Here is a 17,126-nt window from a genome sequence, read left to right as displayed (position 1 = left end):
AAATCGGACGTTCGGTCTAGGAGGAGTTCGAAAAAGTAGGTTTTAAAAGAAAATAAAGATGGCGGACAGGAACTTTGATTGACTATGGCAAAATTGGTATCTATGTTTTCAGCATAACCCAAGGAATCTATTGAGATCAGTGTCATTACTATAGGCAAATTTATTCAAAAGTTATTAGCATTTTTGGAAATTTCATTATAACTTTTGACCAAAAGGTGGCGCTGTCTCATACATTTTTGAGTACTTTTAGGGCGTTGTACTGATGACCCATACTGAGTTTCGTAACGATACGTTCATGCGTTCATAAAATACAGCATTTTAGCACATAATTCAAAATGGCCGACAGCCAAAATGGCCGATATGGGAAAATTGGATATCAGTCGACTCAGCACGATGCCCTGAATCTAACGAGACCACTTTTGTGATTTTTGGACAAACCGTTCAGAAGTTATAAGCAAAAATATAAATTCTTCATATCTCCGGACCAGTAGGTGGCGCTGCGCCGAAACGCAGCATGTAGCCTCAGGTCATGCTTGTGATGACATGTACCAAATTTGGTCTGAATCCGATAAAGCGTTGTGGAGATACGGCCTTACGTCTGTTTTTGCAAGCGCTACGTAAAATTTATTTGCGCGGTATTCGAGAACGGTAATTCGAATCAACTTGAATTCCATAACTTTTTGTCGTCATGGTCTGGAGTTGATCTGGTTCAATTTTCGTGAAATTCGGAGCAACGGCCTAGGAGGAGTTCGAAAAAGTAGGTTTTTTGGAAAATTCAAAATGGCGGGAAAACTATTATGACGGAAAATGACGTCATAGGGTGCAATCGAATCGTCGTGAGCTCAGGAATCAGAGGAAAAAAGAATTTTGATTCTAGCCCTTACGGTTCAAAAGTTATCAGCATAGACATGAGTGAAACTTTGGACTGTTGGTGGCGCTAGAGGGAATGAGTTGGAGACACCAAAATTGGTGTATTTAATGTTGGGACTGTCCTCTATCAGAATGTCAAATAAAATCAACTTTCCCGCAAGCGGTTCATAGGGCTGCCATAGACTTCAATGGCGGAAGAAGAAGAAGAAACGGAAGAATAATAATAAGAACGCCAACAAAAACAATAGGTGCCTCCGCACTTTCAGTGCTTGGCCCCTAATAACAATAATAAATATAGCTGCAAGCAGCCATTACGGGGCCAAGCGCAAGCAAGACGACAAGACATGCCAAAGTGGCTGGGAGTGTGAGACCCGCTGCAGCAAGGAGCAATTGAAGACATTTAAAGATGAATTTTGGCACAATGGTTGATACATTAACTAAAAATATGATTATCACTTTCGACCAATAGGTGGCGCAGTTACGAAACTGATGTGATGTGGTCAGAGTGAAGTGACAATGACACATACAAAGTTTGGTGTCAATATGTCAAGGCATTGCAGATATAAAGCCTGAATAGTCATTTTGGCATCATGCCCTAAACTTTGCCACTGCGGTATACGAAAACGGTTTTGTCTATCAACACGAAATCCATAACTTTTACTCGGCACGGTCTGGAGATGACACGATCCAATTTTGGTGAAAATCGGACGTTCGGTCTAGGAGGAGTTCGAAAAAGTAGGTTTTAAAAGAAAATAAAGATGGCGGACAGGAAGTTTGACTGACTATGAAGAAATTGGTATCAATGTTTTCAGCATAACCCAAGGAATCTATTGAGATCAGTGTCATTACTATAGGCAAATTTATTCAAAAGTTATTAGCATTTTTGGAAATTTCATTATAACTTTTGACCAAAAGGTGGCGCTGTCTCATAATCTTTTGAGTACCTTTAGGGCCTTGTACTGATGACCCATACTGAGTTTCGTAACGATACGTTCATGCGTTCATAAAATACAGCATTTTAGCACATAATTCAAAATGGCCGACAGCCAAAATGGCCGATATGGGAAAATTGGATATCAGTCAACTCAGCACGACGCTCTGAATCTAACGAGACCACTTTTGTGATTTTTGGGCAAACTGTTCAGAAGTTATAAGCAAAAATAGCCATTTTTCATATCTCCGGACCAGTAGGTGGCGCTGCGCCGAAACGCAGCATGTAGCCTCAAGTCATGCTTGTGATGACATGTGGCAAATTTGGTCTGAATCCAACAAAGCGTTGCGGAGATACAGCCTTACGTCTGTTTTCGCAAGCGCTACGTAAAATTTGTTTGTGGGTTTTTTCGAAAATTGCTAAGCGAATCAACTTGAATTCCATAACTTTTTGTCGGCATGGTCTGTAGATGATCTGATTAAATTTTCATGGAAATTGGAGCAACGGCCTAGGAGGAGTTCGAAAAAGTAGCTTTTTCTGAAAATTCAAAATGGCGGAAAACTTTTCATGGCGCAAAATGACGTCATTGGGTGCAATCGAATCGTCACGAGGTCAGGAATCAGAGGAAAAAATAATTTTGTTTCTAGCCCTTGTGGTTCAAAAGTTATTAGAATAAACATGAGTGAAACTTTGGACAGTTGGTGGCGCTAGAGGGAATGACTTAGACACACCAAAATTGGTGTATTTAATGTTGGGACTGTCCTCTATCCGAATGTCAAACCATTACAACTTTCCCGCGATCGGTTCTATGGGCTGCCATAGACTCCCAGAGCGGAAGAAGAAGAAGAATTATTTTTGGTACGGGAACAGATACAATAGGTGCCCGCACCTTCAGTGCTTGGCCCCTAAATATAGCTGCAAGCAGCCATTACGGGGCCAAGCGCAAAAGCAGACGACGAGATATGCCTACATGGCTGAAAGTGTGAGACAAACTGCAGCAAGGAGCAATTAAAGACATTTGAAGATATATTTTGGCAAAATGGTTGAAAAATCACATACATTAACTAAAAATATGATTATCACTTTCGACCAATAGGTGGCGCAATTACGAAACTGATGTGATGTGGTCAGAGTGAAGTGACAATGACACATACAAAGTTTGGTGTCAATCTGTCAAGGCATTGCAGATATAAAGCCTGAATAGTCATTTTGGCATCATGCCTCAACTTTGCTCCTGCGGTATACGAAAACGGTTTTGTCTATCGACACGAAATCCATAACTTTTACTCGGCACGGTCTGGAGATGACACGATCCGATTTTGGTGAAAATCAGACGTTCGGTCTAGGAGGAGTTCGAAAAAGTAGGTTTTAAAAGAAAATAAAGATGGCGGACAGGAAGTTTGACCGACTATGGCAAAATTGGTATCTATGTTTTCAGCATAACCCAAGGAATCTATTGAGATCAGTGTCATTACTATAGGCAAATTTATTCAAAAGTTATTAGCATTTTTGGAAATTTCATTATAACTTTTGACCAAAAGGTGGCGCTGTCTCATAATCTTTTGAGTACCTTTAGGGCCTTGTACTGATGACCCATACTGAGTTTCGTAACGATACCTTCATGCGTTCATAAAATACAGCATTTTAGCACATAATTCAAAATGGCCGACAGCCAAAATGGCCGATATGGGAAAATTGTATATCAGTCAACTCAGTATGACGCCCTGAATCTAACGAGACCACTTTTGTGATTTTTGGACAACCCGTTCAGAAGTTATAAGCAAAAACATAAATTCTTCATATCTCCGGACCAGTAGGTGGCGCTGCGCCGAAACGCAGCATGTAGCCTCAGGTCATGCTTGTGATGACATGTACCAAATTTGGTCTGAATCCGATAAAGCGTTGTGGAGATACAGCCTTACGTCTGTTTTCGCAAGCGCTACGTAAAATTTATTTGCGCGGTATTCGAGAACGGTTATTCGAATCAACTTGATTTCCATAACTTTTTGTCGACATGGTCTGGAGATGATCTGGTTCAATTTTCGTGAAATTCGGAGCAACGGCCTAGGAGGAGTTCGAAAAAGTAGGTTTTTCGGAAAATTCAAAATGGCGGGAAAACTATTATGACGGAAAATGACGTCATAGGGTGCAATCGAATCGTCGTGAGCTCAGGAATCAGAGGAAAAAAGAATTTTGTTTCTAGCCCTTGTGGTTTTAAAAGTTATTAGCATAAACATGAGTGAAACTTTGGACAGCTGGTGGCGCTAGAGGGAATGAGTTGGAGACTCCAAATTTGCTATGGTGATAGTTCAGGCTGTCCTCTATCACTGTGCCAATTTGTATAAGTTTCCCGCAAACGGTTCTATAGGCTGCCATAGACGCCCAGTCGGAAGAAGAAAAAGAAAAAGAAATATAGCTGCAAGCAGCAATCACCGGGGCCAAGCGCAAGCAAGACGACAAGACATGCCAAAGTGGCTGGGAGTGTGAGACCCACTGCAGCAAGGAGCAATTAAAGACATTTGAAGATGAATTTTGGCAAAATGGTTGAAAAATCACATACAATAACTAAAAATATGATTATCACTTTCGACCAATAGGTGGCGCAGTTACGAAACTGATGTGATGTGGTCAGAGTGAAGTGACAATGACACATACAAAGTTTGGTGTCAATATGTCAAGGCATTGCAGATATAAAGCCTGAATAGTCATTTTGGCATCATGCCTCAACTTTGCCACTGCGGTATACGAAAACGGTTTTGTCTATCGACACGAAATCCATAACTTTTACTCGGCACAGTCTGGAGATGACACGATCCGATTTTGGTGAAAATCGGACGTTCGGTCTAGGAGGAGTTCGAAAAAGTAGGTTTTAAAAGAAAATAAAGATGGCGGACAGGAACTTTGATTGACTATGGCAAAATTGGTATCTATGTTTTCAGCATAACCCAAGGAATCTATTGAGATCAGTGTCATTACTATAGGCAAATTTATTCAAAAGTTATTAGCATTTTTGGAAATTTCATTATAACTTTTGACCAAAAGGTGGCGCTGTCTCATACATTTTTGAGTACTTTTAGGGCGTTGTACTGATGACCCATACTGAGTTTCGTAACGATACGTTCATGCGTTCATAAAATACAGCATTTTAGCACATAATTCAAAATGGCCGACAGCCAAAATGGCCGATATGGGAAAATTGGATATCAGTCGACTCAGCACGATGCCCTGAATCTAACGAGACCACTTTTGTGATTTTTGGACAAACCGTTCAGAAGTTATAAGCAAAAATATAAATTCTTCATATCTCCGGACCAGTAGGTGGCGCTGCGCCGAAACGCAGCATGTAGCCTCAGGTCATGCTTGTGATGACATGTACCAAATTTGGTCTGAATCCGATAAAGCGTTGTGGAGATACGGCCTTACGTCTGTTTTTGCAAGCGCTACGTAAAATTTATTTGCGCGGTATTCGAGAACGGTAATTCGAATCAACTTGAATTCCATAACTTTTTGTCGTCATGGTCTGGAGTTGATCTGGTTCAATTTTCGTGAAATTCGGAGCAACGGCCTAGGAGGAGTTCGAAAAAGTAGGTTTTTTGGAAAATTCAAAATGGCGGGAAAACTATTATGACGGAAAATGACGTCATAGGGTGCAATCGAATCGTCGTGAGCTCAGGAATCAGAGGAAAAAAGAATTTTGATTCTAGCCCTTACAGTTCAAAAGTTATCAGCAAAGACATGAGTGAAACTTTGGACTGTTGGTGGCGCTAGAGGGAATGAGTTGGAGACACCAAAATTGGTGTATTTAATGTTGGGACTGTCCTCTATCAGAATGTCAAATAAAATCAACTTTCCCGCAAGCGGTTCATAGGGCTGCCATAGACTTCAATGGCGGAAGAAGAAGGAAGAATAATAATAATAGGAACGGGAACAGAAACAATAGGTGCCTCCGCACTTTCAGTGCTTGGCCCCTAAAAAGAAGAATAAGAACGGGAACAGATACAATAGGTGCCCGCACCTTCAGTGCTTGGCCCCTAATAAAATATAAAATTATGATCCTAACAATAGGCTATATTTCTTTATAGGAGCATTACTTAAATTCCTTTCTTAATTAAGTACTTTAATGTTGTAAACAATAAACAATTCATGTTCTGTTAGATATGTTTTGACTACTTTTTTATGCTGTATAATTATATCTCTAGGTAAAAAATATATATTTACAAAAATATATATTAGAAGGGCCCCATTGATTAATTTTGCCTGGGGCCCCCCTCAACCTTGGCACGCCTCTGGTCGTACTTAATTAGCCTTGGAGATGACTGTCCAAGGCACCTGAGGATTTTGCTGAAGCTCAACATGGATGCAGAAGAGCTGCAAGAGGAAGGATGTGTTGTTGAGGTTTATCTTCTCTTTTGCAATAATATTCTCTCACTCTTTGAAGAGGTGGTGAAGAATCTTGAAAAAGATGCCACAACATCTGTTGATTTGTATGCCATCATGAAGTCTTTCATGGACAACTTGATTCAGAGGAGAGATGATGAGTTCTATGGATATTTGACAAAACTGAAGCTCCAGCGTCTTCCCCCATCTGATGCAAACACTGCCAAAAAGGAGTTCAAAGCCTTCCTCAGCACTGCCATCAGGTACATCAAAAAGTGGTTTGACTTCACTGAGGACAACTGTCTTTTTCACCTGCAGCCTTTGTCTCTCCGGTCTGAGAAAATTTACTTTGGTGATATGGAGAAGGTTGCAGTGAAACTAAACCTTGTTCAGAAGCTGCAAATCAACATGGATGCACTTTACGATGAGTGTGTCACTACCAACTCCATTTTGGTGAAGCTGAGAGAACAAGACCAGTGGCAGCATTCAGACACCGCTAAAAAGTGGATGACAGTGCTTCAAGCAGCAGATCTTCCAAACATACTGGCTTTAGTCTCATTTGTCCTCAGCATTCCATCATCCACAGGCTACGTGGAGAGGATATTCTCCATAATGAAAAACAAGTGGAGTGACTCAAGAAACAGATGCTCTGTTGAACTCATGAAAAGCGAGCTGCTTATCACCATGAACTTCAACAAACCATGTTATGAATTTTACAAAACTGTACTTCATGACAAACAAATCCTTGCCGCTGTAAGAAGTGAGAAAAAGTACTCATGGAAAAAATGAGTAGGTTCTGAGAACAAAAAAAAGAAGAAAAATACCAAAATCAAAACTTTTTATGCTTAATTAGTTGAATTCTAGCACATTTGTTTGTACCGTTCATAACAATATAAACAATGAAATTGTGGTTTTATACATTTATTGTAACTTTTCTACATGGATGTCTAAATTTAATCAGTTGCTGTGGTTATAAAAAAGTTGAGCTTATCAAAGCCTACATGCACAGTAACTTTAAAAAAATCTATTTTCATGTTAAAAATGACAATTAAAAATAAACATGCACTTAAAGGAACAATTTGCTCCTCAAAATTTTTGTGTACTAGTGATATTGCTCAGGCATTGTGATATTACATTTTAATTCTGATTAGATTTAAATTGTAGCCTACATAAATTGCTTAAGCTAATATTTTAACTCAATTAAAAAAAATACTTTGTATACACATTTATACACACAGTATGTGTATAAAAAGTATCTTTTTTTAATGGTTAAAATATGAGTTTAAGAAATGTATCTGCAATATAAATACTTAAATTGAAATTCTGATACTGAAATTGCACAAACTATGTGATAAATTACTAATATTTTGAGTGTCCCTTATAATGTCCCTTATTTTCCAACAAAGAACCAAGCTCGTTCCTTATTTTCCTTTGCTGAAGTTGGCAACCCTATCCGTGACTCTGATACTGACAATGCACTTGTCTTCTGGGCCAAAAACCATGCTAGATTCCCACATCTCCACAATTTGGCATTGAAGGTGCTGTCAGTCCCTGCCTCCTCTGCACCAGTGGAGAGGGGTTTTAGTAGAGGAGACATTATAATGAGACCTCATCGTGCACGTTTAGGTCACAGAATGTTGCAATCTCTCATTTTTCTAAAATGCAACCAAACTTTACTTTAAACTGATTTCCATTGATGTAACTTTTGAGGTGTCCATCTACTCCTCTATTGCAACTTAACGTGCAATAAGTTATGTGATATGATAACCACCATTATGTGGTTATCCTTGGGCTTGAGCTTGAATTTATGAAGAGTGTTTTGCCACTGCAGTATTTTAAGGTTTGGCATATGATGAAACTGCTCCCAATTAAACAGTTGTGTATTTTTATGTTTGAAAACTTATAAAAGCTGACACATTCAAAAGCAAACTTAAATCTGAAACTTGTGTCTTTAGTTCTTACTGTTGATGATTGTTTCTGAGCATCTACATTTCACATAGACTTACTGTATTCATTACAATTAACAGCTTTTCTGCATTTTAAATGTTGAATGTTTGGCATTTTTTAAAAACATTTAGCTATGTGGTTTTGAAAAAAAAAAAGGATTGTTGTATGTTAAAAACAACATAACTTTATGTATTGTTTATAAAAGGCGGATAAAAGTGAAGACTTTAGTGATGAACAATGAATAATTGTTTTACATTCTGTACTAAATGATGGAAGTCACCCGGGAGTTTTGAATAAAGATGGTTAAGTTTATTTCAGCTTTGAGTGTTTAATATCTAGGTGTTTTTTATGGGAATGTGGACCTTTCAGTTCAATTTGAGAAGCTCTTTTGATGTTTCACATTTTATTGTGTCATGTAGTGTGGGGCGCCGGTCTTGGTCTTGACTCGGTCTCGGCCCCTAAAAGTCTTGGTCTTGACTCGGTCTTGGTCTCGACTTGGTCTCGGCCCCTAAAAGTCTTGGTCTTGTCTCGGTCTCGATACACTCTGGTCTTGGTCTTGTCTTGGTCTCGGGTTAGGTGGTCTTGACTACAACACTAATGTGCTGTCATGTAAATTTTAAAGGGCACCTATTATGGAATTTTGAAATGTACCTTTCATGTAGTGTGTAACATAGATCTAAGTGAACAAAAACATCCTGCAAAGTTTGAAATATGAAAGTGCACCGTATATAAAGTTATTGTCTTTCAAAAGTAAGAGTCGACTCGGAGTCATTTTTATGAATCGTTAGAAGACCGAAGCTTTTTCTCTGACTAGATGACGTCAACTTGTCAAGTTATTTGAATACGATACGCCCACTTATTGCGCTCCAAGGCCAGGGAAAATATCATGGCGACGAGACGCTGCTCTGAAGTGCGACTCAAAAGCCAACTTTTTTCATCTGCCCAAGGAGGAGCATTTGAAGACTAAGTGGCTACAATTCATATATACAACTATACCACAGAAGTCTAGTCCGAGCCTTGTGCTTTGTTCGCGCCATTTTGAAGACGATTGCTTTACCAACTTAAATCCAATCAAACTTGGATTCGCGAGCCGGCTGATATTGAAGGAAGGTTCAGTTCCAGGTGTATTTGCATCAGCTTCCTCCTCCGTATCACAACCTGTAAGTGTTATTAATAATTGTTGCTTTTATGTTTTATGTAGCATGCTTAATTATTTTGTTTGTTGTGTAAGCACCGTTTAGCTTCTAGGTCTTCAATGACAATTGTATTGAGATATGTGAAGTGTTTGTCGTTGTTTTCGGATTTCTCTTAAAGAATAGAGTAATACCTCATAGTAACGTAACTGCAAATTTTTTGTTGTTGTAAAAACGTTATGTTTATGCATCAGGCTAACGCAAACAAAGACTGATTGTGCTTTTACAAAATGAACTCTGGGCTATGCTCGCTAACATAACATTAAACTCTTTATCATATTTTTAGTTTTTTACTACAAACTACAAAGCAGTGGACTATACTCATTATTATAACACAATTTAATTGATAAAAGCATCATTGTACTCCGTGTTAAACAATAAGTATTATCTATGTAAACACTGCTGGGTCATCTGACCAATCGCAGATTAGCGTCGCGCAAAGGAGGGGTTTGGAAAAATGAGTCGTTGAATGAATCATTTGGGAGTCGTGAGCAAATCAGGTAAAAATAAATGCATATTATACGATAACAAAAGTGTTTTTTGTCATTGCATGCATGTAAAACTGTTGTTGGGGACTCCCTAAACAACATTAGGAACATTTTAAATGTCATAATAGGTGCCCTTTAAGGAAATTTCTGTTTATTCACCTCAGATAAGGTGTGCACAGATACTAAAATTGCTTTTTTTATACAAACCTATTTCATGTTGCAGAAAGACGGGGGCATGACTGAGATATAAATACACTCACTTTGTTATAACTGCATTTCCCTTTAAATTTATAAAGGCTATATTTAGGAAGTCACGACGCTTAAAGTCCCACTCCGATCATATTTTGAGCTATTTTTAAACATTCCCAGTGGTCTTTAAATTATTGATTATGCCATTTTTAGCCAAAATCTCAAAACCTGTGCTGTTTTCTGGGACTTCGCTTCAGCAGAGCGGCAGTAGCTCATTAGCAATTCGCCTCTGCGTTGTGGGCGGAGCCGTTGGCACGGAGACGACCCTCCCGCTCAGAACACAATAAATAACTTTACCATTAATCATACACTTTTCTCAGTAAGGTAGAAGTCAATATAGAAGCATTACAGTATTATATACACGTTAAATATTATTATCCGAAGTTAATCAAAGTTATCACCGATCATTATTTCACTCCGAGACGTCGCGGTAAAAAACAGCTCGACTTCGCCTCGATATTTCATCCCTCCCACAGTGATCAATCAGGGCATATTTAGTATCAGTTGCTCGGAATTTTGGGATTATGATGCTAATGTCACCGCTCTATCTGAAAAACTGACTGACTCTCTCACGAGTGATGGGCTTGACACACGAGGGGACAAACGACTGCGACAGGATGAAACTCGACGGTGAAAAGTGACTTATTTGTTACAGTATGTGTTCCAATTTCAGCGCCACTATCGGAGCTCTGTTCACAATGACATGCAACGGCTTGTGTGTGTGTATCTGACCCTGCATCCGGCTTCAAAAATAATTTGTGTGGTTTTTAACATTGCCGTGACCAAGGAACGTAATCCATCTATCTCTCACAGCAAAATGTTTTGGTAAAGCATGAAAGCTAATACCACTATCTCTCCTCTTGCAACCCGCTACCGCACATAGGTGTTGATCCGCCATCGTCTTCTCTACTCCTCAGAACCTGAGCGGGCGGGCGGAGGGGAGTATGAGCTTGTGGCCCCGCCCCGTGGAGTTACTACGTCACAACTCCAGTCTATTTTAGCCGGCATTTTAGCGTCTGCTACTGATTCACGTGACCGTTACGGACGCTTCACATTAAATCATGCATGATTTGACCAGCGCATATTTGTTTAATTAATTAATTCATTTATTTATGTCAAGCAATATAATGACACATAACAAAGGCAATCAAGAAGCATTCTGATTAAATCAATACGAAAAGATAAATTCATCAACTTTACAATATAAATCGATCTATTGCTTGAAATGGAGTGGAAAGAAGTCAAACTTATTTAAACTCACCTTGGTCTTTCATCATTTTACTGTTAAAAAACCCCCACACATCTATTAAATTGATCTCTATTACTGTACATCAGAACTTTTTAGAAATCAATTACCATAAAGTGTGCGTGTGTGTGTAAGAGAGAGAGAGAGAGAGAGAGAGAGAGAGAGAGAGAGAGAGAGAGAGAGAGAGAGAGAGAGAGAGAGAGAGAAATATATGAGAAGCATGAGACGCGCCTTCTGTGATGACTCACTTTCTTTCCCCTCTGTGGTCAAAGGCGGTTATTTCTGTGGTGATTGTAGATCTGCGATTTCTGGACAAAATCTCTACTTTATTTGCAGTAATTGGTAAGTAATTTGATATCTAAATGTACATTTTAATTTAGAGTATAATTTTTTTGTACAAAATTTCATATATAAATACGAACACACTGGCCATAGAATTGCTAATGAAAAAATCAGCTTAGTTAGCTTTAACAATTTTTTATTACAAAATATCAATGTGAATAGCAGTAATTAATACAAAAACCAATAATAACATATACATACAATAACAAATAACATTTATATACATCTCATCCTACAGCGCAATGGCAAAAACTAATACTGAAAGACAATGTACATTCAGAGTGAAAAATAGGAATAATGAAAATTTCAAGGAAAAGGAAAGGATAAGGAAAAAAGCAGAAAGACAAAGAAAGAAAGAAACACAATCAAACCAAGAGGCAGAAAGAGTCAGGGAGCTTGCGAGACAAAGACAGAGGAAAAGGCGTCTTCTAAAGAAGTCACAGGTTCCTGCTTTGCAGGAGTCTCCACAAAATTCACCTTTTAAAACAAGACAGTCACTAGGCAAGGCTGTAAAACGAGTACTCCAAGCTTTACCTAGCAGCCCTCGAAAAAAATGTATAGTTATAAAAAAAATTGCAACATCACTGTGCCTTCTTCAGGAGAAAAAGAATAATACCACAACTACTACATATGGTCAAGTCAAGGAGTTATATGAGAGATGACATCTCAAGGCAAGCACCAGAGATGAGGGATGTGCTCACAGTCAAAGAGGGAGGAGTAAAAAAGAAAATCCAGAAACGACATTTAACAAAGTCTATTCTAGAGGCCTACCGTGGCTTCAAGAGTGAACATCCGGAGTTTATAATTGGGAAATCTAAATTTGCTGAGCTTCGACCATCTCATGTACTCCAGTGTTCAGATACTCCGAGAAATGTTTGTCTGTGCCGTTACCATGAGAATCTTAAATTAGCCAGGATTTTATAAAAGCTGTGGCCTGCAATCCAGACAGTCCTCACTGCATGTTAGGCCGGTGTGCTGAATGCAGGAGTGGAAAGCTGCTGGAAACCAGTGTTCTTAGTCACATTCCTGAGGAAGACAAACAAATTAAGGTGACCTGGTACACATGGGAAGCTACCGGAGGGCTGCCAAATAAGGTCCAGAAGAGTGGCACACTAGGTGATGTCCTAGATTCCTTGAAGACAGCAGCTACACAATTTCTGAATCACCGTTTTGTGAAGAGAAATGAAAGCACATTTTTTCAGGCCAAAAGAAAGCAGTCAAAAACAGACAAGGAAACTGTGGGGCTGCAGGTAGATTTTGCAGAAAACTATACGGCTGCTTACCAAGATCAGATCCAGTCAGCATACTGGCATCAGAAACATATCACAGTGTTTCCCTCTGTTCTGTGGTCTGATGGAGATCCAGAGTCATATGCCATAGTTAGCGGCAGCTTGGAACAAGAGGTCCGTGGCAACGTTCCTCACCAAGATTGTCCTGAACGTTCAAGAAAAACATCCAGCGATGGAGCTGCCTCTCAGTTCAAAAATAAATTCATCTGGTGTTTCATGTCAACCACCTTCAAGGAGTTGTTTCCAACTTTAAAAGTGCAGTGGCACTTCTTTGCCACAAGCCATGGCAAAGGTGCAGTGGATGGTGTGGGAGCAACAGTGAAGCGTGCGGTTAACACTGATGTCCTCAGCAGACAGGCTATCATTGTGACAGATGCTGCTTCGTTTGCAGATTCTGCAAAGAAGAGTTGCCCAAACATTTGAGAGTTGTTCCTGGCTGTGGACAAACAACATCTTTGAATACGCTGCCGAAAGATCCAGACGTCAGGGAAAAATGGATGCACTTTATTTTTTGCGGACGTCCCAGTCACGGCAGTGTTAATTTAAGCGTTTGTTCTATACATTTTAAGGATGACTGTTTTGAGAAAAAATCCCAATATGATGCTGGCTTTGCTAGAAAACTGTTGCTCAAAGACAAGTCCGTGCCGACTATTCTGGGCTCAACAACGACGACGCAAACTTACTTTTTATCACTGGCTAATATAAACACATTTGTATAAGAGAATCTTGAAAATATGTCACTTTTCTAGTAGGCCTACATGTGATAGAAAATTAAAAATGTTGCCTTTATCAACGCTGCATCTTCAAAGATGGCCTGTGCATGCATTTTTGTCCGTGGTACACCCTATCATTTCATTTAAATTAGTTAAATAATGTTAAACTGTTAACAAATTAAGCTATAGGATAATTATGCAACAATAATCCGTTTTCAAGTGTCTCGGGTTACAATTTTTTAAATTAATTTAAAATAGTTTCACTTTCCATGTGGACACGGGCTGATCCAGTCTTCGTTGTTGTGGTGATGGTTCATTTTCCTCTGATTCCTCATCTTGATTCCGGCTCAAACATAAGGTTTTATATAAAATTTTTATATAAAAATATAAAACGCATGTGTAGACTGATATTTTTCTATTGTCTGTACTCCTTTATTAAAGGGACACTAAGTACAAACATAAGGTTTTATCATTGCAAGAGCCATCGCTTCGCATGCATCACCCGCTACTAAACAGTTGCGCCGAATCCGCAAATGTTCTGGCTGGGGGCGTTAATAATTGATGCATAGGCACTGACGTTAGCCAATCATAACAGTGGGCGTTAACACTGAACTCTTAAAGGGGAAACACCCCCAAAACAGACTGTTTGAATCAGAGGATGAGAAACAGGGTGGGAAAAGGTCATAAATCACTACATTTTAAAAGTTTTTTGTAAAAAAAACTATAGTAATACTATAGTTGCACCTAAGGGAACATAATAATGAAATAAATAAAAAAACATGTCATGACCCCTTTAAATTTATAATGATTCATGTTCATAAGGGATCAATACTGTATTCTTACCTCTTGAATGTTTATGCTTACAAAATGTTTAGCAATAATCAGTTAGATGTTGACCTGTAAAAAAAAAGAAGCAATTATTTATGTTCACAGTTAACAACAATAAATAAAAATACTGTATATTCACTTTAAATGCTTACCTTTTTTGGACGTCTCTTTCACACAGATTGTCTTGATCCTCCTGACATCCAAACCATTATAAACGTGGAAAAAACCCATCGGGCCTAATGAAATTAAGTAATCATTGTGATTTTGACTTAAGACAATAACATTTTAATTATTATTTCAATGCATTGGCTAATTTTGCAATAATGTGGCTATTTTAAAGCACGATTGCGCATTCAACAACGCAAAACGGGTATAAACATTGCGATTAGTTTGACACAAAACATAATATTGCGATCATTGTGACACAATTGCTTTGCAAAAAAAAAAACGCTCTCCAGACTTTTTGTTCTATATACTAGGGCTGTTTTCGACTAAGGATTTTCATAGTCGAATCTGATTCGTTAGATTTTGCCGTAGTCGACTGATAGTCAAACTTTTTTTTTTTGATAGTAGCTAGATTTTTTCCATTTCAAACAAAAGAGCTAAAAAAATACTAAAATAAAAACATGGTGTGTAACAAATACCTTTTATTCATTTAAAGCCAGATGAACAAAACATATCACACATCAAACATCAGAAAAGTTCACAAATAGGAAAACATTGGCTTCAAAAACAACAATGTGCCAAAACATGCCTTTATCTCTCAGGAACCTATTTCTTGGCTTTTAATTCACAGTTCACACTCGGGAATCCGAATCGGGATAAAATAAATAAATAAAATTAAACTTAGCGCAACAGCCTGGCACTAGTCTAAAATGTCATAAACATTTTTCAAAATAGGCTACAATAAGCCTGCCTGAATAAATAAAAACAATTACACAACAACGAAAATAAACATAGGCCTAATATAAGTCATAATCGAATGGGCTTCAGAAAGTGCACATGCAGCAAAAAGGAAAGAAAAAGGAAAGGATGTCTTCGTTGCTGAGACGCTTCGCGCGCAGCCTTCAGCTTGCACTTAACTTTATTTGGGTCATCTTTAACCTTCTCGAAATACTCCCACACTTTTGATGATTTTTTAGAAGCCATTGTCAGCCAATAAATCCGTAAATGCTAACAAATGCGGTCCGGACGTTAGGCATGTAGTGTGCAGCTGCTCATTGGTTACATAACACTCAGCGCCGCCGCTCCCACCACGCGCATCACGAGCTGTGCCCAAGAGCTGAGGGGGCACCAAAAAAATAGCCTAATGAAAAATCTATAATTATAATGCTGATATTATTTCAGTATAGAAATACAGACATCCCAAAGGAAGTTCCGGGAGTCTCCCGCATATTGATAGCGGCTCACTGATGCCCGCAAATTAGTTAAAATCTCCGGAATCTAGAGCGAGCGCGCCCGCGAGACAGAGACGGTGATCCAAACCGCGTAGCGCGTGCACGGCAGAGAGGGAGAGAGAGCAAGTCCGCGCGCGTGTTCCTCATGAAGACGAAGTTTCTCGGGGTAGGGGGCATCATAAATAAATTATGCAATTATGCTTAGGGCACCAAAATGGCTAGCAGCGGCTCTGATAACACTTCCCTAATATTCGACCATGAGGTTCATAGTCGAATCAGACCTCTCTGAATCGAATCGTCGAATCCTCGACTATTAGAAGTCAGCCCTACTATATACACTGTTACAATCAGTCAGCGTTTCAATTCACTGACGCGACTGAGGGGAAACCAGTGCTTTTGACTCCGGAGAATATCGATATGATTAAATGCATATATAATGATTATGTATCTTAGCATTAGCAATTCCGTATCTTTCGGGGTCTAAAGTAAACACCACATTATCAAGCAATAGCATGAGAGATATGCGTGAACTAATCTATAACACGGTGATTTCAGTTTAAATTTGATTAATTGTGCAGACTTACCTTACTGATGTCTCAGATGTTTGTTGTTTCAAATAAAAAGAGACACACAAAAAGGTCTCTGTTTAAGTTTTCCAGCGTCAGCCAAGTGATGGTTTCGGAACGGTCACGTCCATAACGGAAAGACGTCACATCCGCTTTTCCTCACAAATGGAAAAATTTAAACTAAAATAATATAAATAATTTATGTTCTATAGAGAGCCGACACTCATCCATTCGGTTGGTATTATTTCTTTTGGCTTGTGCATTTTAATTCACAGAATTTCAACAAAGTATATTGTCTCCCACAAACTCGCGTCTTTTTTTTGTCACATCCATAACGCATGTGTATTTCCCTCATATTAAATATAAAACGCATGTGTAGACTGATATTTTTCTAATGTCTGTACTCCTTTATTAAAGGGACACTAAGTATCTTTTTAGGTATTTTATTATCTAAAATCAATATTTTTATTCATAAATATGTCCTCAATGGTGTACAAATACCTCGGCCAATTATCTGACTTATCCTTATAAATGAAGAATTTATTATCTTTATATACATGGGACGGGTAGGTCCACGGAGGCTTCCATGTAGTTCCGCCATCTTGCAAAACTATAATAGCAGAGAGGGACAAAAAGTATTAAGCCAACGCGTTTCCACAACGCGTTTTCGTTCAGAGCCAGCCGAAACCA

General features: G+C 38.7%; 1 long non-coding RNA gene across 1 annotated transcript; it reads right to left on the bottom strand.

Moving 5' to 3' along the window:
* Positions 1 to 12,946: 12,946 nt before the first annotated feature.
* Positions 12,947 to 16,562, bottom strand: LOC306998914. The gene is made up of 3 exons (XR_013797694.1): positions 16,455 to 16,562; positions 14,626 to 14,709; positions 12,947 to 14,542 (listed from the first exon to the last, which is right to left on the bottom strand). It is a non-coding gene; the product is annotated as an uncharacterized lncRNA (long non-coding RNA).
* Between the last annotated feature and the right edge of the window lie 564 nt (positions 16,563 to 17,126).

The sequence above is a fragment of the Phoxinus phoxinus genome (genome assembly GCF_949152265.1).
Source record: "Phoxinus phoxinus genome assembly, chromosome: 5".
NCBI lineage: Eukaryota > Metazoa > Chordata > Actinopteri > Cypriniformes > Leuciscidae > Phoxinus > Phoxinus phoxinus.
This window is presented reverse-complemented; position numbering and strand designations above follow the sequence as displayed.